A 23,160-nucleotide genomic window follows, 5' to 3' on the forward strand; every position below is an offset into this window, starting at 1 on the left:
GGGCAGTCTTCACAAGTGTAACTATCACCCAAGATCAGGTTAACAGCTGCCGCTGAACAAAAATATTCAACTACGCGACACACTCCATAAAAAGATGAGCGTCTGTTATTGAATACGCAAGAGTGTGTACAGCACAAGGGGCCACCCAAAGGTTACAGGTCACTCCTGCTGGGTCATTATACACAAAAGAGGCTCGTATTATACATGAACTTCTCCAGGCACACAAGCAATGCGTGTGATTCACTTTCATAAACACGATTTTAATGCACATGACGTATACACGATGTGTTTTATATAATGACGTGAGTGCAGGAATTTCATGTTTCTAGGAAAAGTTAAGTGACTCACCGCAGTGCTGTACTTATCAGGACGACCTTCAGCTGTTCACAGAAGCTGTCTCAGAATACGGTTTACCTTAAAGTTAACAAGGCTTGAGGACTAACCTAAACAATGATTAGGCCTATCCACAGCCAATTGGAGACACGGTACAAATGGTGGCTTGTATAATAATTGTTGTCAGAGACAAAGTCTGTGTCTAGGCTTATTGGTCTTGTACACACCCTTGTTGGTCTTTGTTCCATACCCTTTGTTGGTCTTGTTCCATACCCTTCTTGGTCTTGTTCCATACCCTTTGTTGGTCTTTTTCCAAACCCTTTGTTGGTCTTTTTCCATACCCTTTGTTGGTCTTTTTCCATACCCTTTGTTGGTCTTTTTCCATACCCTTTGTTGGTCTTGTTCCATACCCTTTGTTGGTCTTGTTCCATACCCTTTGTTGGTCTTGTTCCATACCCTTTGTTGGTCTTTTTCCATACCCTTTGTTGGTCCACACCTTTGCCCCCCCCCCCCATCCCACATCTAGGCAAACTACCGACTTTTCCCAAGATGCCACCAAGAACAGTTGGCTACTCCAAGATACCTATTTTACTACTAGGTAAACAGGTGCATCAGGTGAAAGGAGACCATGTTCATCCATTTATGTCCCCTCCGGGGATTGAACCCAGGTCATTCGTTTTAAAGCAGAGAATGAAGACTTCAGAATTGCTTTTAAATACATGGATGGCGAAATATTAATTTAATTGTTCACGACCTTCGTGAGACTAAAGTTGTAATATGCAGCTGCTGTTGTATGGTGCCCATATATCAAAAAGCACATAAAAAAACTTAAAAAAGTGCTAAGACATGCAACAAAATGGCTTCCGGAACTGAAAGACAAAAGCTACAAGGAGAGGCTAGAGGCTTTAATTACATATGTAAAGACCAGAAGATTAAAGAAAGAGCCAATATGATCACTACGAACATAATAGTAACGGGAATCGACAACATTGATAAAGAAGAATTCTTGAAACCTGGAACTTCAAGAACAAGAAGTCATAGATTTAAGCTTACTGAACAAAGCTGTCAAAAGATCATTATAAAGTTGACTTTCGTAGGATGGAAGATGGTTGTAACATGAGAAGGTGACAAGTGTAACAAGTGAGAAGGTGGTGGAGGGAAAACCCATCAGTAGTTTGCAAGCGTTACACGACAGAGCTGGCAAGACGCCACGGGCGTAGCTCTCAACCTGTAACTACACTTAGGTAGTTACAGGGTGAGCCCAACGCTAACCAGTGTCTCTGTCTTCCTCTACGGACTACTGGTTATATCCTTATGACTGATCAATATGGCGAGTCGCTCAGGTCTTTGTCTGGGCTGGAGGCTTCAGTAAGCTACCTCCAAGGGACCCCGCGTCTAGCAACAACACCGATCTCAACCAGACCCAGCCTCTTCTATTACAATTTAACATTATAGCACGCTATATACATATTTGTAAAGACTTAGGCTATAGGACTGCCTCAAAGGATGAGGAGGGAAAGGAAAATTCTCTCAAGGGAGGAGACACACACCGCTGGACCTGACCACCGTCCACCCACCACACCGCTGACCCAGCCACACCTCACACGCAAACATGTTATCTCTAGGCTGGCAAATATAGCATTGTGTTCAGGGTTCATACTTCGTATCACCGCGGATATATAGTCAGCACGCTGGCGTCAGCACGATGACAGAAGTCTAATTTTACCAAGAGGGAAGGCTGGATTATTCTACCCTGGTGGCGGGAGGTGTTTCTTTGATGGGACACTGGAGGTAAACAACTATTACTAAGTTGGCTGGTAATAAGAGGTCCCCTCCCCGCCATAGCCTATCATCTAGTGTCACCCCCGCCATAGCCTATCATCTAGTGTCACCCCGCCATAGCCTATCATCTAGTGTCACCCCCGCCATAGCCTATCATCTAGTGTCACCCCCGCCATAGCCTATCATCTAGTGTCACCCCCCGCCATAGCCTATCATCTAGTGTCACCCCCCGCCATAGCCTATCATCTAGTGTCACCCCCCGCCATAGCCTATCATCTAGTGTCACCCCCCGCCATAGCCTATCATCTAGTGTCACCCCCCGCCATAGCCTATCATCTAGTGTCACCCCCGCCATAGCCTATCATCTAGTGTCACCCCCGCCATAGCCTATCATCTAGTGTCACCCCCGCCATAGCCTATCATCTAGTGTCACCCCCCGCCATAGCCTATCATCTAGTGTCACCCCGCCATAGCCTATCATCTAGTGTCACCCCCGCCATAGCCCATCATCTAGTGTCACCCCGCCATAGCCTAAGCTGCCAGTCATTGGTGAAGGCAATGTGTGCTTAACCAGTGCTACGCTACCACCACCCATCTTCCTTGCCGACAGTACTGTACCAAGCTCACTCATTACAATCGTTAACCTCGGTAAAATAAATCCGTACGAGGTTTTGCATTCTAACAGGTGTCCATACCCACAATTCAACTGTCACCATTTGGCATTAGTTTGAATTAAATTTCAGTTATTGTAGACTATGACGCCACAAGTAGCATACTCAAACTGTGTCCGCCATATGCCAGCATTTTGTAGTTCCTTGTATTAGCCAATTACAGTACAGTGCCAAGGTTGTGGCATCACTGCACGAGGCCTCACCAAGCAGCCCGTCCTCTCACCGTTCCCAACGTGACTAAACCGATGTACTAAATTATCAGAGCCTGACCTAACCGAGGAGTCTCGAATAAAAAACGGCCCATCACTGTCAATTTTGCGAGCGGCGGGAAAGATTTTTATCGCGTCAGTTTTTAGCCTTATGGGATTTATATGTTAAAATAAATAAAATATTTATATTATTAAAAATAATAAATAAAAAAGTAGTTAGTAAACAGTTGATTGACAGTTGAGAGGCGGGCCGAAAGAGCAAAGCTCAACCCCCGCAAAAACACAACTAGTAAACACACAACACAACAGCTCCCTGTTATGAACGGTCAGAGCAGATAGAGTAAGATGCCCCCACACTCCCACACTACACTCTCGCCCATCCCACACACAACAAGCCAACAGTCCACATGGAGCCTGGCTAATACACAGTGGTTCCTTCACACCCTTGACCAGACTAGGCTATGCATACATGCATGATAAATACGAATCGCTAACAGAACTCGATACACACCAGGGTTGATCACGGGTAGGCCGCCACTATAGAGAAATTACAAAAGCAAATAGCAGTTGCAAAGTACTTTAACAACGATGATATATTTTATAGCTAAGGATAGAAAAAGCTGAAGAGACACATAATAGTATGTTAAGGTCAGGCCTAAGCTTGTTAACATTAAAAATAGCATTCTGAACCCTCAATAAGTAGGCTTTCAAAACAATATAGACCATATTCGTGAGATCAGGTCCTAGAACATGCAGCCCCGTCCTGGTCCCCCACTCTTCACACAGCGCAGAAGGAAACTAGAAAATGGAACAAATATTTGCAACAAGGTTCGTTCCATTATTACGAGGAAAGGGGCATGAAGACTAGCTGAACCTAACGACGCCAGGAAATAAAGGAGATAGAGGGGACGGAGAGGGGAGACGAAGGGGGGGGGGGGGCCGAAGAGAGGCGATATATTATATTATATATTTATTTATATTTATTTATATATATATATATATATATATATATATATATATATATATATATATATATATATATATATATATATATATATATATATATATATATATATATGTCGTACCTAGTAGCCAGAACGCACTTCTCAGCCTACTATGCAAGGCCCGATTTGCCTAATAAGCCAAGTTTTCATGAATTAATTGTTTTTCGACAACCTAACCTAACCTAAACTAACTTTTTCGGCTACCTAACCCAACCTAACCTATAAAGATAGGTTAGGTTAGGTAGGGTTGGTTAGGTTCGGTTCGATATCTACATTAATTTTAACTCCAATAAAAAAAAACTGACCTCATACATAATGAAATGGGTAGCTTTATCATTTCATAAGAAAAAAATTAGAGGAAAAATATTAATTCATGAAAACTTGGCTTATTAGGCAAATCGGGCCTTGCATAGTAGGCTGAGAAGTGCGTTCTGGCTACTAGGTACGACATATATATATATATCCATCCTCTCATATTATATAAAAGTATATATCTTACACGCAAATATACGCAGAAATAAAAGTAGCACAAAGCAATTTTTTATCATTTTAATTTTCCTCCAGGCCCATTTTTAACACCCACTTACGTTTTCAGAGTGACGCTGGCTACCAATTCAATTAGCCCCGGGCTTACTACAGAAAGGCACAAAGGAAAATGGGCTTTCCCACCTTACAATTAAACACAACTATAATACCAGTGTGTAAAGGCTCAGACCGGAATTGTAACTTTACCTTTAAAAAAGGTCCATCCAAATATTAAATTAATAAAGCAATAGTTTAAACTCTATACGGTAATCAAAACTGCTATATTTATTGGATTAATGAAAACAAAACTTTATAAATCAATAAAGGCAGTCTACACAAAATCAATACAAGCCAGGAGAGACAATACCTGGAGTAGGTTCTTTGAGTACCCCCATGCCTGGTCCCAGACTTTTGAGAGACTGTCCACCAGACTGTTGACTGGAGTGGCCCACAGGCCCACAACAACCCGCTTAGTCCGCCATTTCTTGCAGGAAACTGTCTAATTGCTAATTAAATACTCCCACTTTTGTTCCGGCAATATTGTTGTGCAGATATTGAATAGCCTTGGACCTCTGATGTTTATACAATGTTCCCCGATTGTGCCATGGCACCTGTACTATTTACTGGCTCTATTCTGCATTTCCTAAAACATTGTTCACTCCACTATGTTACTTTACTGTGCAAATGTGGGACCTGGTCCTTCAGTATCTTGATACCTGCTTAATGGGGTTCTGGGAGGAGTTCTACTCCCCAAACCCGGCCCGAGGCCAGCCAGGCTTGACTTGTGAGAGTTTGGTCCAACATGCTGTTGCTTGGAGCGGCCCGCAGGCCCACATATCCACTGATTCGTTCGGCACTCCTTGAAGAAAACTATCTAGTTTTATCTTGAAGATGTCAAGATGCGCATCTTCCACGTATATATTACGTGTACAAAATGTACGTCTCCTGTCCAGAGTACATTTTGAGAGCTCAGAGATGGTCCCAATAGTCTATCTAGCCAAATTTTGTAGAGCTAAGAGTCAACAAAAATAAATACTTCCATAAGATGGCGCAACACAGTGGATGACCAGCAACTGGATGGGTGAACCTCGCATCCGTGGCTAGGAACGGGGGAGGAAGATTGTCAAGTCAAACAGGCTTTCTGTCCTCGACAATACTATATCATCAAATTCCATACTTTAGCTAACCGTGATGGAGAGAGCCGCGTACCCTGACAGGTTCAATGGCATTCCAACAGATTGCAAGGACGCATCATCCTGGGATATAAGTCGCATCGTACACAAGACGGTTCGCCAGAAGATTTTAAAACTCGTCCAACCTAACTCAACGGAGCTTAACACAACCTCACTAAAGTTAATACATTAATGGTTCAGGAATCTGTACACGGCTTGATTGACAGTTGAGAGGCGGGACCAAAGAGCCGAAGCTCAACCCCCGCAAGCACAACTAGGCGAGTATATCATCTAACCTAACAGTTTTTTCTTAACGCTTTGTCGAACCGTCTTGTGTACGATTTGACTACCCGATCATACCCCTCCAACCTTGAGGTGGTTTGTTGACGATCAGTGCCCCCCCCCCACTCCCCTCGCATCTCCCTCCCCCGGCTAGTCTCTTGACCTATCCTCCAAGTTGGGTCTGATGAATCAAACTGTTGATCGCCGATGAGCGGAGTTCGACATAGGAACCGCAGTCCTCTATCTGGAGCCCTTCAAAGCGATTTATCACGTTCCCTCTTAAACTTATCTTTACAGGGAATTACATTTCAAGGAATTCTTAATATACTACCATAGCTACGACGGCTCCTTCTAACCCAGGTTAAACTAACTTATTACAATCAAACTCTGCACTGTTCTCTATCATTGTTTACTCAGAATTTTGAGCACAACATTAAACCCCCAAATTATTCCGTGTGATACTAGTGACATTGGGAAAGCGGATACCGGGTGGCATTATGCACGGGGAGGAAGGAGTGTCCTTAGACCGGATGCATCAGCACACTACAAGGTTGACGTGAAGGTCAGATCAGGCCTTCATTCCTAATTTATCTGTCTAAAACTTGAGTGTACATCATTATGTAATTTGGGTTAAGCCTGTTCTTGTTCGGGCCTGCTCTATGAACCCAGGGGGCGGAGGCGGAGGTCCATGGAACCATTTCATGGCATAAATTCAGAATAAATATTTAGGGAATGTGACTATGCGCCTCGCCTCTCTTGCCGCCTTACTCCCTTTCACCCTTGCTTCTCTATATAAAATTCCAATGATCAATGGTTGATCAGTCCAGCAACCAGGAGGCCTGGTCGACCGGGCCGGGGGGACGCAAAGCCCCGGAAGCACCTCCAGGTAACCTCAGTGACACAGGCTCCATGTCCGCACACTGCGGTAAGACCTGACCACAGGCATAGAGGCAAGGTAGAATGGAAACAAAAGGCCATTAAAAAGTAGTTCACTAAGAATTCACTTTTCACATACAAAGCCTCAAACGTTTAGAGATTCTAAATCAAATATATGGAGGCGCTGACTGACACCCAGCCTTCACCCTACCACTGAGGATATGCTAGATTGTCCATATTAACTAATAAAAATGAGGATGCAATATTCACACACGCCCACACTACTATAAAGTTAAATAACCGAAGTTTAAACAAAAAACTCGCTCCATTTCAGTTTTAAGGGAACCTTTAAATGTTTACAAATCCACGAGGGCCGTGACGAGGATTCGAATCTACGTCCGAGAGCTCCGGTAAGTAAAGCTCCTGCTTTAAATGTTTTTTCAAAGACATTCTTCACGAACAGTGTCTGATAACGCAGTAAAGCCATCTAAAGCCATCGACATCTGGTCGAGAACCGGGCCGCGGGGCGATGATCCCCAGAAACACTCCAAGATGGCACGAGTGATCCGGAAAGATCGCAATGGGTTCGAATCCTCGTCACGGCCCTCGTGGATTTGTTCATTCGATCGTAATGGGAGTTTCCCCTAGGAACACTAGCATATTGCCCAATTAATACTATCCGCCAGATGACCAGCCTCCAGGTCTCCAGTCACTGGCAGGTGCATAGAGCAAGTGAGGTAAGACACTGCTCCACGTTGTCTCAGATAAGACTTCGTAAACAAAAGTAATTCCCCAATTTGTACCTGCAAGGAGGCGTAACCTTGAGGGTTGGTAATCTTGACATATTTGTCTAGCGACCAGGTCATACGAGACACTGCCTCAACTCCTGCCCAACACCGAGGGACCCAGACACTGCCTCAACTCCTGGCCAACACCGAGGGGTCCCAGACACTGCCTCAACTCCTGCCCAACACCGAGGGGTCCCAGACACTGCCTCAACTCCTGGCCAACACCGAGGGGTCCCAGACACTGCCTCAACTCCTGCCCAACACCGGGGGCCCCAGACACTGCCTCAACTCCTGCCCAACACCGAGGGGTCCCAGACACTGCCTCAACTCCTGCCCAACACCGAGGGGTCCCAGACACTGCCTCAACTCCTGCCCAACACCGAGGGGTCCCAGACACTGCCTCAACTCCTGCCCAACACCGAGGGGTCCCAGACACTGCCTCAACTCCTGCCCAACACCGAGGGGTCCCAGACACTGCCTCAACTCCTGCCCAACACCGAGGGGACCCAGACACTGCCTCAACTCCTGCCCAACACCCCAAGTGGTCAAGTAACACGTGTTCTAAGGAGATAGGGTCACAAACGACACAGGAGCCAACAAAGATCGACGTGCAACAAAGCACTAGACGATAGGAAACTCGTTTGACGCAAGTTGTGACATCCGGCAGTTGCTGCATTGTAATGGTGAAACCTGGAACGTTACTGGTGTGGCGCCACGCCTCCGCCCGCCCACGCCCACGACATAACGCTACACATACGGTACACTTCAAGCTCTCATCGACCAAGCTTTTGATGCATCAACTTTGGCTTAGCTTTTCCAAACAATGTGCGTAAACAAAGTCCAGGCCCACCAAACTTAACCAGTAAGCTAACGTCCACACTTCACTCAAGCTACTCCGAGCTTACAGTCTTCCCAGTTAATCAATCAGTCTTCCCAGTTAATCAATCAGTCTTCCCAGTTAATCAATCCAAGCTTACACTTGGACAGCCAACCAATCCAAGCCCAGACTATGTCCCCCAACCAACCACCCAATCCAAGCCCAGACTATGTCCCCCAACCAACCACCCAATCCAAGCCCAGACTATGTCCCCCAACCAACCACCCAATCCAAGCCCAGACTGTCCCCCAACCAACCAACCAATCCAAGCCCAGACTATGTCCCCCAACCAACCAACCAATCCAAGCCCAATGTCCCCCAACCAACCAACTAACCAAAGCTCTCACAGTTTCCAGCCAACCCGCAGCCTACACCGTGGCCAGCCATCCTTCACACCACCAATACAAGCCCACCCTACCCAAACACACGTCTCCGCGCTTTTTTGCGTTACACTGAATTTCATAAATATGTGATAGACTAAAGGGGAACAGAGAAAGCCGGGTTATTGCATTTTAAGAGGTGTCTGTGTTGTGCCATCTTGCCTACTTGTCGTTACCTGTATATACATATTTGTGGGGTGGGAGAAGTCTCGTGGGTCCCGCCTCTTCCCGTTTAGGCAAGCTTACCTTGCTCAACCTACTTTTAATTTACTACGACTATCTTATCTACTTTTAAAGTTCTGAATTATCGGTGTTTCAAGTTTCCACTTGTGTTATCTTTTTCTACTTCTCATTCGGGACAGTCCGTCCTTGTATGTTTTGTCTGGCATATTGTATAACAAGACAATGTCTTCTCGGGATCTTGCTCCGTACAGTGTTTGTAAGTGTTCAGTTTGGCGCATGTCCTAATAGCTCAAGTACCTTATATCCGTTTTCAGTTTTGTGGGACAACTCCTAAACGTGTATAATTTGCGTTTTACATAGGTGTGGGTTCCATGCAAGTGCCGCGTACTCCAGAAATGCATTTACATAGGTGGTGTATCGTGTTCTAGGAACACCTTGAGTGGACCCCACTCATTACTTCGTCCCAGCCCCTCCCCCTCAACCCGCCAGGGTGAACGTTCATGATTAGGGTTTGTCCTTGATCCTCCCCCCCCCTCCCTGCCGCCACCAGATACTAGGGTGTCCCTCACCACCTCCCCTACTGCCACCAGACACTAGGGTGAGCTGTTGACCAGTCGACTGTCGACTTGAGAATGGTCCAGGACGGCCCGAAACGTCGTCGTCCCTTCACCTTCTAGTGTGTGGTCTGGTCAACATACTTTAGCCATGTTATTGTGACTCATCGCCTGCACGAGGGTGAGCGCTCATGACTATGGTGTCCCTGACCTCCCCACCACACACCCACACACACACACACACACACACACACACACACACACACACACACACACACACACACACACACATGAAGTACTTAATGAAACAGACAGAGAGAAAGATCTAGGAGTTGATATCACACCAAACCTGTCTCCTGAAGCCCACATAAAGAGAATAACGTCTGCGGCATATGCGAGGCTGGCTAACATCAGAACGGCGTTCAGGAACCTGTGTAAGGAATCATTCAGAATCTTGTACACCACATATGTAAGACCAATCCTGGAGTATGCGGCCCCAGCATGGAGCCCGTACCTTGTCAAGCACAAGACGAAGCTGGAAAAAGTCCAAAGGTATGCTACTAGACTAGTCCCAGAACTAAGAGGCATGAGTTATGAGGAAAGGCTGCGGGAAATGCACCTCACGACACTGGAAGACAGAAGAGTAAGGGGGGACATGATCACAACCTACAAAATCCTCAGGGGAATCGACCGGGTAAACAAGGACGAACTTTTCAACACTGGTGGGACGCGAACAAGGGGACACAGGTGGAAGCTGAGTACCCAAATGAGCCACAGAGACGTTAGAAAGAACTTTTTCAGTGTCAGAGTAGTTAGCAAATGGAATGCATTAGGAAGTGATGTGGTGGAGGCTGACTCCATTCACAGTTTCAAATGTAGATATGATAGAGCCCAATAGGCTCAGGAATCTGTACACCAGTTGATTGACGGTTGAGAGGCGGGACCAAAGAGCCAGAGCTCAACCCCCGCAAGCACAATTAGGTAAGTACAATTAGGTAAGTACACACACACACACACACACACACACACACACACACACACACACACACACACACACACACACACACACACACACACACAGCACTATAGCAGTCTCGGTAGCGACGCGGAAGGGACGCACTCCACTAACTGTATCCTACCATTCACTCCACTACGTCCACCCGACGGCCTGGTTGGGGCCACAACTGCATATATAACTCGGGAAATTCTCAGTTCATGATATTCCAACTGGCTTTATAGAAGCCATTTGGCAGCACCTCCGATAGAGAGGCTGTCAGGAAGTCGTTAGTGTTATCGGGTATTTCACATTTTTTTATATAAAGTATGTGGGAATTGCCTTTAATACCCTTAAATATTCACACGCGTCTGCATGCATGCATGTCTAATGCAAACATAAGGAAGGTGGGAGGGAGATACTATCAACCCATTTTCCTTAACCTATAGTACGGACAGCAATCCTAGGCCTAGTATAGGCAAGCTTAGACCTTACTTACGTGGTACCTGCAAGCATTAAAAACATAAAACTTCCTTCGTGCAAGTCCGCATTTTGTACATATTTTTGTAGTTTCCCCTGGAACAAGTTAAAGACCAGTGCCCAATCGCTCCTTCCTGCTAGTGGTGTTCGAACCTAGCCACAATTGGTGGCAAAGCATGGACTGGAGCGTGCTACCGCGCCATAGGGATTAAACGTATTAGCTTTCATACAAATATTACAGATTCTCCCTCGTGAGCGAATGAGTGTACTTGCCTTCAGTAAAATACTAAAGTAGGCTTGACACATAGTGGGTCTATGTAGTGAGAGCCGGGCGCCTGAAGGATCAAGTACACACATTCCCCGCCTCTGCTTTGTTTACCATCAAAAGGTCGACGCAAATATTGGCCACCTGTTGCGTGTGATAAGCCAAGCTATACTGACATGCACGAGGCCCTCGCCTACCACCAATCACCTTCCTCCCCGATAACATGACCCGCTCTCTTCCTGCACCTGCTCCATAACATTGCCTGCCACACCGAAGCCCGCCCTCGTTCACTTCGATACCGAAGCCCGCCCTCGTTCACTTCGATACCGAAGCCCGCCCTCGTTCACTTCGATACCGAAGCCCGCCCTCGTTCACTTCGATACCGAAGCCCGCCCTCGTTCACTTCGATACCGAAGCCCGCCCTCGTTCACTTCGATACCGAAGCCCGCCCTCGTTCACTTCGATACCGAAGCCCGCCCTCGTTCACTTCGATACCGAAGCCCGCCCTCGTTCACTTCGATACCGAAGCCCGCCCTCGTTCACTTCGATACCGAAGCCCGCCCTCGTTCACTTCGATACCGAAGCCCGCCCTCGTTCACTTCGATACCGAAGCCCGCCCTCGTTCACTTCGATACCGAAGCCCGCCCTCGTTCACTTCGATACCGAAGCCCGCCCTCGTTCACTTCGATACCGAAGCCCGCCCTCGTTCACTTCGATACCGAAGCCCGCCCTCGTTCACTTCGATACCGAAGCCCGCCCTCGTTCACTTCGATACCGAAGCCCGCCCTCGTTCACTTCGATACCGAAGCCCGCCCTCGTTCACTTCGATACCGAAGCCCGCCCTCGTTCACTTCGATACCGAAGCCCGCCCTCGTTCACTTCGATACCGAAGCCCGCCCTCGTTCACTTCGATACCGAAGCCCGCCCTCGTTCACTTCGATACCGAAGCCCGCCCTCGTTCACTTCGATACCGAAGCCCGCCCTCGTTCACTTCGATACCGAAGCCCGCCCTCGTTCACTTCGATACCGAAGCCCGCCCTCGTTCACTTCGATACCGAAGCCCGCCCTCGTTCACTTCGATACCGAAGCCCGCCCTCGTTCACTTCGATACCGAAGCCCGCCCTCGTTCACTTCGATACCGAAGCCCGCCCTCGTTCACTTCGATACCGAAGCCCGCCCTCGTTCACTTCGATACCGAAGCCCGCCCTCGTTCACTTCGATACCGAAGCCCGCCCTCGTTCACTTCGATACCGAAGCCCGCCCTCGTTCACTTCGATACCGAAGCCGTTCACGTCGACACCAAAACCGTTCGCGTTCACGTCGACACCAAAACCGTTCTCATCGACACCGCAGCCTACTGCACATAACCCACAGCACAAGATGCGGCGCAGAGAACTCCCTCGCCGGCCGCCATGAGCCAAACATGAAGCGAGAGCGCCACCTGGTCATTACCAATGTACGCGGCGTGTTCCTTCCTGACCTCCAGTGCATACATAACTCCACACATCTACCCCCACGTTGTCACCTGTGCTTCGCTTGATGGTAAGCCTCAGCTAAACTACATCAGCTTCTGTCTAAATGATGATGAAGATTAAGCCACCCAAAAGGTGGCACGGGCATGAATACCCCGTAAGTGGTGGCCCTTTTGAGCCATTACCAGTATCAAGAGATGATACTGGAGATCTGTGGAGGTGCGACTGCACCCTGCGTGACGAGAGACGTCTCTCGTGTATCTAAATGATCAATTTCGTCTGGTTTTATTACTTAAAAAGGTTAACCAAATGTTTAAACGAGATGGTGAGGAAGGCTGGGCACGCCAAGTGTTGCTTACAAGTGAGCACTCCATTACCGTGAGATGGTCCAGGCGTGGGTGGCGCGCCGCCGGCTTGCCAAAACTAAAAAAACACGTTTATGTTAATATATATTTTTTGAACCGGATAGCAGTGGTGCATACGTACAAACTAGTCATGGTACAGTCTAGTGAACACCACGGGGACAAGTTAAGTAACGTGTATATGTTAAACCATGCGAGGACAAGTCGTGCTTTTATTATTATTAATACATTAGGTACATCTGCATTAGTGCAGTTACCCAAGACTATATGAAGTGGAGTACAGTATGTCAAAAAAGCTAACTACGTGATGCTATAAAATCCCCATCACACAGGTTATAAAATCCCCCTCACACAGGATGGTTAGTAATACAGAGGCATGTGATAGGCAGTCTGCACTGGCGACTCCGTCGTGTTGTCATCCCCGGAATTCATATATGCATGCTAGTCAGTCACCTGTATACAGTAAAAACATTTTACACCACCTTCTTTGGTCCATTTCTCAATAATTTACTGTAGCAACTCTCTGACCCTTCTATATAGGACAGACTAAAATGTGTAGATGTTAGTTAGCATTGCAATATTGTTTAACCACGCCTGAGGTAGGAAAAACATGCCAAGCCTCCGTCCATTAGCGGACCGCCCCCGTCACCATCCTTTACCATTTCCTTCTTAGACGGGGCTTCAGGATACTTCGCCACTGCCTAGGATTATTTTGAATTATACAGTGCTGTGGTGGATATATGGCCCTGCGGGCCGCTCCAAGCAACAACCTGGTGGACCAAGCCTGGCCTCGGGCCGGCCTTGGGGAGAAGAACTCCCAGAACCCCATCAACCAGGTAATCAACCAGGTATCAACCAGTACAGATATATGCCTCTAAAGGCGTGTTAACTGGTCAGCGTCACTCAACCTGTAAGTGAACATACAGTGTACAGCATTCACCCCAATAAGAAAGTCCGCAGGTTATCCTATCACTAGGACTTGGCTCTCCAAAGTCGTGCAAAGATCAACCTTAAAACTTGTGTTATCCTGCCGGTGCAAAGTGAGGAAATCTTTTAAGAAAATGTATATGAAGAAATAGTGATGAACCTATAACTAGACACAGTGGGCTCGCTTCATGCAGGTCGGCGTTCAATCCCCGACCGTTGAAATAGTTGGGCACCATTTCTTCCCCCCGTCCCATCCCAAATACCTTATACAGATCCCTTCCAAGTGATATATAGTCATAATGGCTTGGTGCTTTCCCCTGATAGTGCCCTTCCCCCTTCCGTCCCCCCCCCCCTCCTCCTCTACACCAAAATAAGCTAACAACTACACAACGACTGGCCAGACAGATAATAACGGCTAATGGTTTTCGGCTCAAGTCATACCAGCAGATTCGGACGCCGGCAACCCGTCGGATCGGACCAAAGGTAAACACTTGTTTAACCTGGAGACTGACTTTGTACATGCGCCCTTTACACACACCACTCAATGGCCACAAAGAGAGGCTGATGTCATTATCTCTTAACTGATCAACATCCTACTCTGCCTGTGCAATGTATGCAATAATTTATATTAGACAGTTAATTATTACAAGAGAAACTGAGAAAATCACTGTCTTAAAACTTATGTGCATATTATAGGAAATACTGGTAACTGTTTTTGGTATATACTGTTTGGTGTAGGGGTTAGAATTCTAGTTCCAGGTTCCCGTCTACAAGACTAATCAAATTTCAGTTGGCTAATCCAATGGGTTCTATACTAGGGGGCCTACGCTTTAATCCCTACCCTGACGGGGGGAAACTCTACCTGGTATCCCTTTGGTTCATTTGTCTGTCCCTTTGGTTCATCATGTTTGTTTCCGATTGTGTCGCCTCGTTTTATGTCGGGATCATGTCTCCTGTTATCATTTCCAGTAATGTAAAGTTCAATCCTTTCGTCTGCTCTCACAACAGACTCTCAACCTCTGGCAACATTGTGGTGGCATACATCTCGACTTTCTCCAGTCCCGTTACATGCATGACGAGGCCAGGGCGCCATCATGCACATTCGTCAGTTTCTAACGCGAGTGTTGTAATGTTTTCCCCAAATCCTGATGTCCAGTCAGGTCCACGGTGTGCAACTTGGTTCACTTACCGGCACGTTATCCAACTGTGTGTCCGCGAACACACAAGCACGCGCTCATATATATAATTCTATACTCAGTTTTAAATGTAAATAAAAACAAATGAAAGAGTCCCTGTATGCTCGACCCTGCAAGCATATCTAGGGGAGTATGTACATACGTACGCGTGCGTGCGCGTACGTATGTACGTATACACACACACACGTACGTCGCTAGAAGACAAGAGTTATAGGGGACATGATCACCACATACAAGATTCAAGAAAGGAACTGATAGGGTAGATAAATTCAGGCTCTTTAATAACAAGGGGCACGCGCACTAGAGGACACAGGTGGAAATTGAGTGCCCAAATGAGCCACAGAGATATTAGAAATAACTTTTTTAGTGTCAGAGTGGTTGACAAATGGAATATATTAGGAAGTGATGTGGTGGAGGCTAAATCCATACAAATTTACAAGTGTAGATATGATAGAGCCCAGTAGGTTCAGGAACCTGCACACCAGTTAACAGTTGAGAGGCGGGACCAAAGAGCCAGAGCTCAACCCCCGCAAGCCAAAATAGGTAAGTACACACACCACCACACCCTATTTGTATCAGTTTATTTTGTAAATGCGCCCAAGAAAGATTGTGTGCACTCTACATTATTAAAACAGTTAACACTGAAAAGCATCACTGAAAGTACTCAGGGTATGGGTAACGATGTGTATCAGTGCTATACCGACGGCTCTGTAGAAGAAGGTGGACGATGTACCGGATGTGCATGTAACATATTTGAACAATCTTCTCTCGTACATACAGCAATGAAGCGCGTCAATGACTGGGCAAGTACAACTCAAACCGAACTTGCAGGCATATACCTTGCCACTGAATTTTTAAAAGACAAAGGCAGTGGACTTATATACTGTGACTCGCAGAGTGCACTCCTGGCATTGAACGCACATAGTAGTGACACCCAAAAAATAGTCTATTCGAATGAATGTTTTAGCTGCTAAAGAAAACAGATTTGAAATTAAATTTCTATGGATACCATCACATGTTGGCATCTCAAAGCATGCCACTGTTGATATGCTTGCAAAGACAGCCTGTAGAAAACCAGTGGTAGAAATTGATATGGGCGTTTCATTAGCAGTGACAAAGAGAATACTTAAACAAATATCTAATGAAGATCTCACCGACCTAACAAATTGACAAAGACCTGAAAATTGTAGCATTAAATATTATGATAGATATCGTGAGGAGACATTCACATATGGGACTAATAGAACAAGAACCCGGCAATGTTATAGTAGCCAGAATACGCCTGGGATATAGACGTATCTGGCAGCTTTCTCAAACCCCAAATGTCGAGTACACAATGTGTCAAGTTTGTGAAAGAGAAAACATGCACTCTTGAACATTATATTGTAGAATGTCCCATATTGACTGACTTTCGCCCTCCTAGGCTGAGGTATGCTGAACTCTGTAATTACTATACGAGTACTGGAACACTTTATGATATATTGGACTTGTATCCAAGATTGACCATGTAATGTATCAATTATACAATGTATGTGTTACGTACTCCTAGCAGAATACGTATATAAATTTGAAATAGCATTTTTGTTTCCATTATATCATTGCCTGTATATGTACACACATTGTGTTTTAATAAATTATCGTGTGGTGTGGCAGCGTCAGTGGACAGGAGCGCGGTTGCCTTTGCACACGTCTATTACCTGATTGATACGGGAAAGCTGGACCTGTTCAGTTTGGAAGTTCCAGATGTCACTTTTATTTAGTTAGGTAATTGTTTATTTTCTGTAATTAAACAGGTGGCATTGTACTTATATATTTTGTAAGTAACTATTATCTGTAATTTGCATTCCTGTGTGTTTTGAGAACAAGTGGTTGTTCAATTAGTTTTAAATATTAAAAAGTCCTTAGTTTCCATCCCTCATCCTGGGATGAGGCAGACGGGAGGTGAGAATGTGGGTAGCGCCAGAGCGAGAGTCAGTAGCTTCGGGGAACCAGGAGGAGTAACATGTGGGAGATAAGTCTGTTATTTCTTGTTGTGCCATATTTACTATTATATTTTACGTGAAATGACAATACTTTCATTTATTGTATAAGTTAACTTAACCATCTGTGTTTTTATATTATACTGTCTTGAATATATATCTATATAATATTTTGTATCTATTCTTCAGTCCTAAAGGAAGAGTTTTATTTATGTGCTCATTACTTATCAAGGGGTTATACTGGTGACGCGCTTTAGAGAGCAGCAGTGGTATCCCTAGACGTAATTAAAGCTTGGCTGCTGTAGGGTCACGAGCCGTAACGAACGATAGGTAACAAAGAGTTATGGGGGCCTGTCCGGGATATATTGTTCCCACTTAACCTTAATTATGCTAATCTAACCTTGCCTTCCTAGGTACCATTGTGTCAAGTGTCTGTGTGTTTCTTAAGAACTATTCCATGTGCCAAGCAAGCTTTCCTGTGTGTCAAGTAACAACGTTTCACGATTTTGAGGTAAGTCATCCTATATATTTTGTTTGTGCAGTGAGGCCAAGCGAATTTTCAGTGTGGTGACAATTTTACAGTGAAGTGTAGTGCAGTGCCATTGTTTTAATTATTTTTGTGAATCAAGTGCCAAGTGTTAGTAACGATGGAGGAGAAAGTTGCAGCGTTGGTGGCTCACCCAGACTTTGAAAGGATTCAGAGCCTTAAAAAGACTGAGTTAATACAAATGGCAAATCAGTTGGAATTGACCGCCAACAATAGAATGGTTAAAGCCCTTAATCACCTTCAGTGATTAAGTGTTTAATTGCACACTAGTTTCTCTATCAGCTATCTCACCCTGTCAGAGTAAAAGAGACAAATGTATGTGAATGCATGTGTGTGTATATATGTACGCATGTGTGTGTATGTGTACAAAGTATATATGGAAGCTGATCAGAATTACATTTCACCTTTGTAAATGCACATTAATAACACTATGTAAAAGACACATCGAACACTTTATGTAGGGTATACGTAAATCTGTGTATCTATGTATTTACGTATGTAGCTTAGCCTAGCATTTTAAAAGCACTACAATTACCTTCTGTGGTTGATTGGTCAATAAACCCTTGAACTATATGTTTAACACATCTCTAACCCTGTCCATGGAGGACAGAAGAAAATGTATATATGCTTGTTAGCATTGTAAATGTGTGGCCACGTCTGTGGTAGAAAATAATAATAAAAAAAAACTTTGTATATTCAATTAACAGTGAATTACCCATTCAACATTCGTTTTGTCTACTGCAGTTCTACTCATGCATTACCAATTTATTTTTACTTTACATGGGCAGTTAATACAACCCCGCCACGGTGGAGCAAAGGTGAAAGCCTTCAGGAGATACCGAAGTCTCGAAGTGGACTGCAAACACACACAGCCTGGCTGACCAGTCAAATCACCATGGTAGCTTGGCCCCGTGCCGGGCTGGCAGCATAATACTTCACTAAACTGGTGAGAGGTGATGATGCTAGATTGTACTACCAGCTAAGCCCCGCTGAGCTGCTCCAGTGATAGTGTCCACTCAGTATAAACAACTCCGGCAATTCCCTACCCAACAAACCCGCCGACGATCTCTCTGAGACAATACCAGCAAGGTTCCACTACTCGAAAATGAAACGAGTCGTTATTTCCTTTACAGAACAAAAAATAACCTTAAAAATCTAAATTATTAAAAAGAAATATGCTGGCTTTGTTTAGCCGGATACATTAAAGCCAAATATTCAGCAGTTTCTAAACTGAGAAGTGCGTTTATTTGGACAATGCCAAGATCACAAACGGTCAAACGCTTATATATTGGCGACTTTCCCTCTCCTATAACTTTCCCGAAGCCTTGAAATACCAATTTGAAATTCCATGAATTTTCCGGTCTGAAAATGCAACCGAAATTCTCGACAGACTTTCCACACTGTCATGACCCGGCACCTTGTCCACAAACCAGAAAGGAAATATGAAGAGACTTACCAGTCTGGTGGAGGGAGGCAGCCTACTGCTCACTGGGCGCGCTGCGGGAGAGAGAGAGAGAACCGGTCAACACACACTGGACGGCTGATTGATTAATTTTATTAAGGACCCCATACATACCCCCCATGGGTGGCGGCTGAAAGGTTACAGTCACATAATGGGTTCTGGAAAAAGGCCCTCTCTATCTCCAAGATAATATATTCCAAGCAATTTCCATTTGTGGTGGTGAACTAGTTACAGTTTTTATTTCCCTGTAATCTGCAATAAAGTTTGATGGATAGTGATCAGTTACAGAACTGTAGTTAGTGTTGCCCGACATGGTCATGAAATAAGTATACGATAATTAATACAAATGAAATGAATGATCAGAGTACTACAAATATTAAAGATAAATCCAACCCTTCCGCTGGGCGACCCAGAGGGGGTACCAGGGGGTCCAGAGCCACCCTGAGGGAGGTACCATGGGGGTCCAGAACGACCCTGAGGGGTCCAGGGGGGGGAGGACGATGGGGTCCGGGGGCGAGAGCCAGGCAGGACACGTCCGCATGAAATCTGGGACAGTGGGGTCATTCTGAATAATCCTGTCGTTCAGTTAAAACCATTTCCAAACCTTTAATTTGATATATTAAAAAGAATTTATTCCCAAATTATTAGTGCGTTTGCTTGAATTTAAAAAAAAATTGAATTTCCTCCAACATTATATTTTATATAGGACAAACTAGAAAGACTATTGTTCTCAAAATTTAGACATTCGTAACGGCATTCGTATCTTACACGTGATTCGAAACATGTCTTCAAAACACCTTAAATAGGAAATTTTCTGAAGTTTGAAGTCAAAGTTTGCTTCCATCTTGAAGTCGAGGGCCCATGTGTCGCATACTGACGTGTTCTACTCTTGTACTTGTGTTGCGAGCATAAATAAAAGTTTCCTCCAGCTGAGCCCTGAAGAACAATCTTTGTATCACTCGGCAAAACTGAATGGGCTAGGGTTCGATCCCGGGTAAGACAAAGCACGTTTGAGCACGTTTCCGTACACCCATTAGTCAACAGGTACCTTTGTGAATTGCATCCTGGGGAAGGTCAGTAACTGGCTAGGATGGGTGGGGGGATGTCAATAAGGATAACGGGCATCCTGTCCCCGATAATAGGAAACCATCTTATCTTGAGGTTATCTTGAGATGATTTCGGGGCTTTTAGTGTCCCCGCGGCCCGGTCCTCGACCAGGCCTCCACCCCCAGGAAGCAGCCCGTGACAGCTGACTAACACCCAGGTACCTATTTTACTGCTAGGTAACAGGAGCATATGGTGAAAGAAATTCTGCCCATTGTTTCTCGCCGGCGCCCGGGATCGAACCCGGGACCACAGGATCACAAGTCCAGTGTGCTGTCCGCTCGGCCGACCGGCTCCCACCATAAACAAATGGCATCAACTTGAGCTGCTGAAGAAACTGCACCACGCACTCACGGCTGTCAGATAACGCTGTCCCTCACGTCAAGAAGCCTAACAGTAACACAATCATTTAGAAGAACAATGCCTAGCTCCGGCTGATGTTTATAAGTATTTAAAACTTGATTACACAGATATATTAGGAAGAATATCCCGAGCTCTATTATGTTTGAAAAGGTTCTTCAAACAGACCGAAGATTCGATATAGCATTTATTATTTTCTTGCCAGACATTGACTTTAAAATGATCCAAAATGGAAAATTTTGTTTTATACTTTACAAAACTGCAAATTTTTGTATTAGCACATTTAGGTACATCTGCATTTACGCAGCAATCCTAGGCTATATAAAGAGTATATAATGCATCAAAAACTCCGTGATGCTATAAATTCCCATCACACAAGATGATTAGTCATACAAGGGCATGTGATCAGTAGTCTGCATTGGCAAACTCTGGATTCATTATGAGGATATCAAGAACACCAGAGAGAATAAAATAGCAATGATGCTGAAAGTCTCCATCCTACAGGATGGTTAGTCCTACGGAGGTATGTGATCAGTAGCCTCCACTGGCAAATTATGGGTGCATTATAAGGATATCCTCAAGATCACTAGAGTTAAGTGATTACAAAGCTCCAGGTACTTCATGCTGGTTGATCTGTAGGGTCTAATGACTGGATATTTAATAATGTGTGGGAGATCATGACCCATTTCCTGCTCACAGAGTTTGCACCTGGAGTGCTCAGGATTGGGAGGTTCGTCACCTGTAGCCACTAGCCCCATGTCAATGTAACAACTCGATCCTGACAACCACTATGTCGCACTGCCTGGAGTTCCTTTTGTGCTGCGCATATACATTTTTCGTATCTAAATAAATCATAGCTTTTTATACCGGCGTTGAATGCTTTTGGGAGTCACTAATTTCTCTATTAGACCCGAGTGTTTGGAACTTTATACTCTTGACAGCAGAGATCTGGAGAATCCTGGCAAGGATTCTGCCGTGGTAGCAAGGCCAGGCAGGGGGAGGATGCAGGGGTGTCCGGGAGTGGCCTCCGCTGACAGATACAAATGTTGCATGGCTTCCCCTATTCTTGTCCCTGGCGGACAACACATTTGTCAGAGAAATGGACAAATGCGGGGGACAATTTTTTTGGTATTACATATATATTTATAGAAATAAACACTAATATGCGACAGTGCAGCGGTTGTAGTGCTCTATGATTAACAACCAAAGGAGCAGTTTTAACACTAGTGCAAGAAGAACGCATTAGAAGACAACCAGTCTTACGACACAAACATCTAATAACACAATGTTTAAACGATGTAGAATGCGAAAGTTTGACTCTAAGATGGAAGTGTTAGGGTGTTATTTTCACGTGAAGGTAGTAAATGATAACTCAAGTGCGAAAAATTATCTAATATATAAAATTAGTCTGTTTAAGGAAACTTGTGACATCTCTTAAACCAAGGCCACTTGTACCAAAAATGAACTCCATCTAAATAGAGTTAGTGCTGCTGGCTTCGGAGCCTAATAAATGATTCTGCACAGACGCTGAATAAAATGACAAACTATTGTCATTTTAGTATTTGAATTGACAAAATAACACACAGCACCCGTTTGTGCAGCCCGTGTAAGTATACAAGTATGTATTTGTAATAATTTTGTGATAAACTCAAGGGAAAACATGTGGACCTTATTGCAAATATTCTTCTCAAATCTTTGAATGTAAATGCACGTAGCTACTGTAGCAGTTTTTCTGACCATGACGCCATTGCCATAGAGAAAAAAATTAGATAATTATAGACATTACTAAAATTTGGTTGAATACTGACAGTAAAAACTATTTACCAAAGTTTGCTATTCCAGAATACAGTATTACATTTTCACTGGCGATAGAATAAAAACCGAGAATGGAATCATATTTTAGTATTAAACACATTTGACGCCTATTGGCTACTTGAAAATGATACGTGTTATATATATAAAACAGATAATTAATTAATCCTAGTCATCTTCTACGTGGGCCTGTAGAGAACACCACTGTTCGTCTTAAAGCATTTGAAAGAGACCTATGTGACGAAGTGTAAAATACAGCCCTACAAAGCGGTTATAACTCGTAACTTTAATCTGCCAACGCCAAACTAGGCTGCTGCACATCTACAAGCTATGCTGGGAACCAACAATCATACCACTAGGCCACAGGCTGTCAAGAATAATCTATCTTGAGTTGATTTCGGGGCTTTTTAGTGTTCCCGCGGCCCGGTCCTCGACCATGCCTCCACCCCCAGGAAGCAGCCCGTGACAGCTGACTAACTCCCAGGTACCTATTTACTGCTAGGTAACAGGGGCATAGGGTGAAAGAAACTCTGCCCATCGTTTCTCGCCGGCGCCCGGGATCGA

General features: G+C 44.9%; 1 protein-coding gene across 18 annotated transcripts in view; it reads right to left on the minus strand.

Annotated features, from left to right (window-relative positions):
• Window positions 1–23,160, minus strand: part of LOC123746147 (protein draper) — a 691,165-nt gene that overhangs the window by 102,779 nt on the left and 565,226 nt on the right. For 15 of the 18 annotated variants that reach the window (XR_006771468.2, XM_045727449.2, XM_045727455.2 and 12 more), the window contains one exon: window positions 19,315–19,355. The exons of 1 other annotated variant lie outside the window; for it this stretch is intronic. The gene's annotated coding sequence lies outside the window, so the exon portion shown is untranslated. Of the gene's footprint in view, window positions 1–4,891; window positions 5,249–7,657; window positions 7,860–19,314; window positions 19,356–23,160 lie in introns of those variants that run through there. 2 more of the 18 variants (XM_069314075.1, XM_069314076.1) reach the window with 2 other exon arrangements.

Source organism: Procambarus clarkii, chromosome 78 (assembly GCF_040958095.1).
Source record: "Procambarus clarkii isolate CNS0578487 chromosome 78, FALCON_Pclarkii_2.0, whole genome shotgun sequence".
NCBI lineage: Eukaryota > Metazoa > Arthropoda > Malacostraca > Decapoda > Cambaridae > Procambarus > Procambarus clarkii.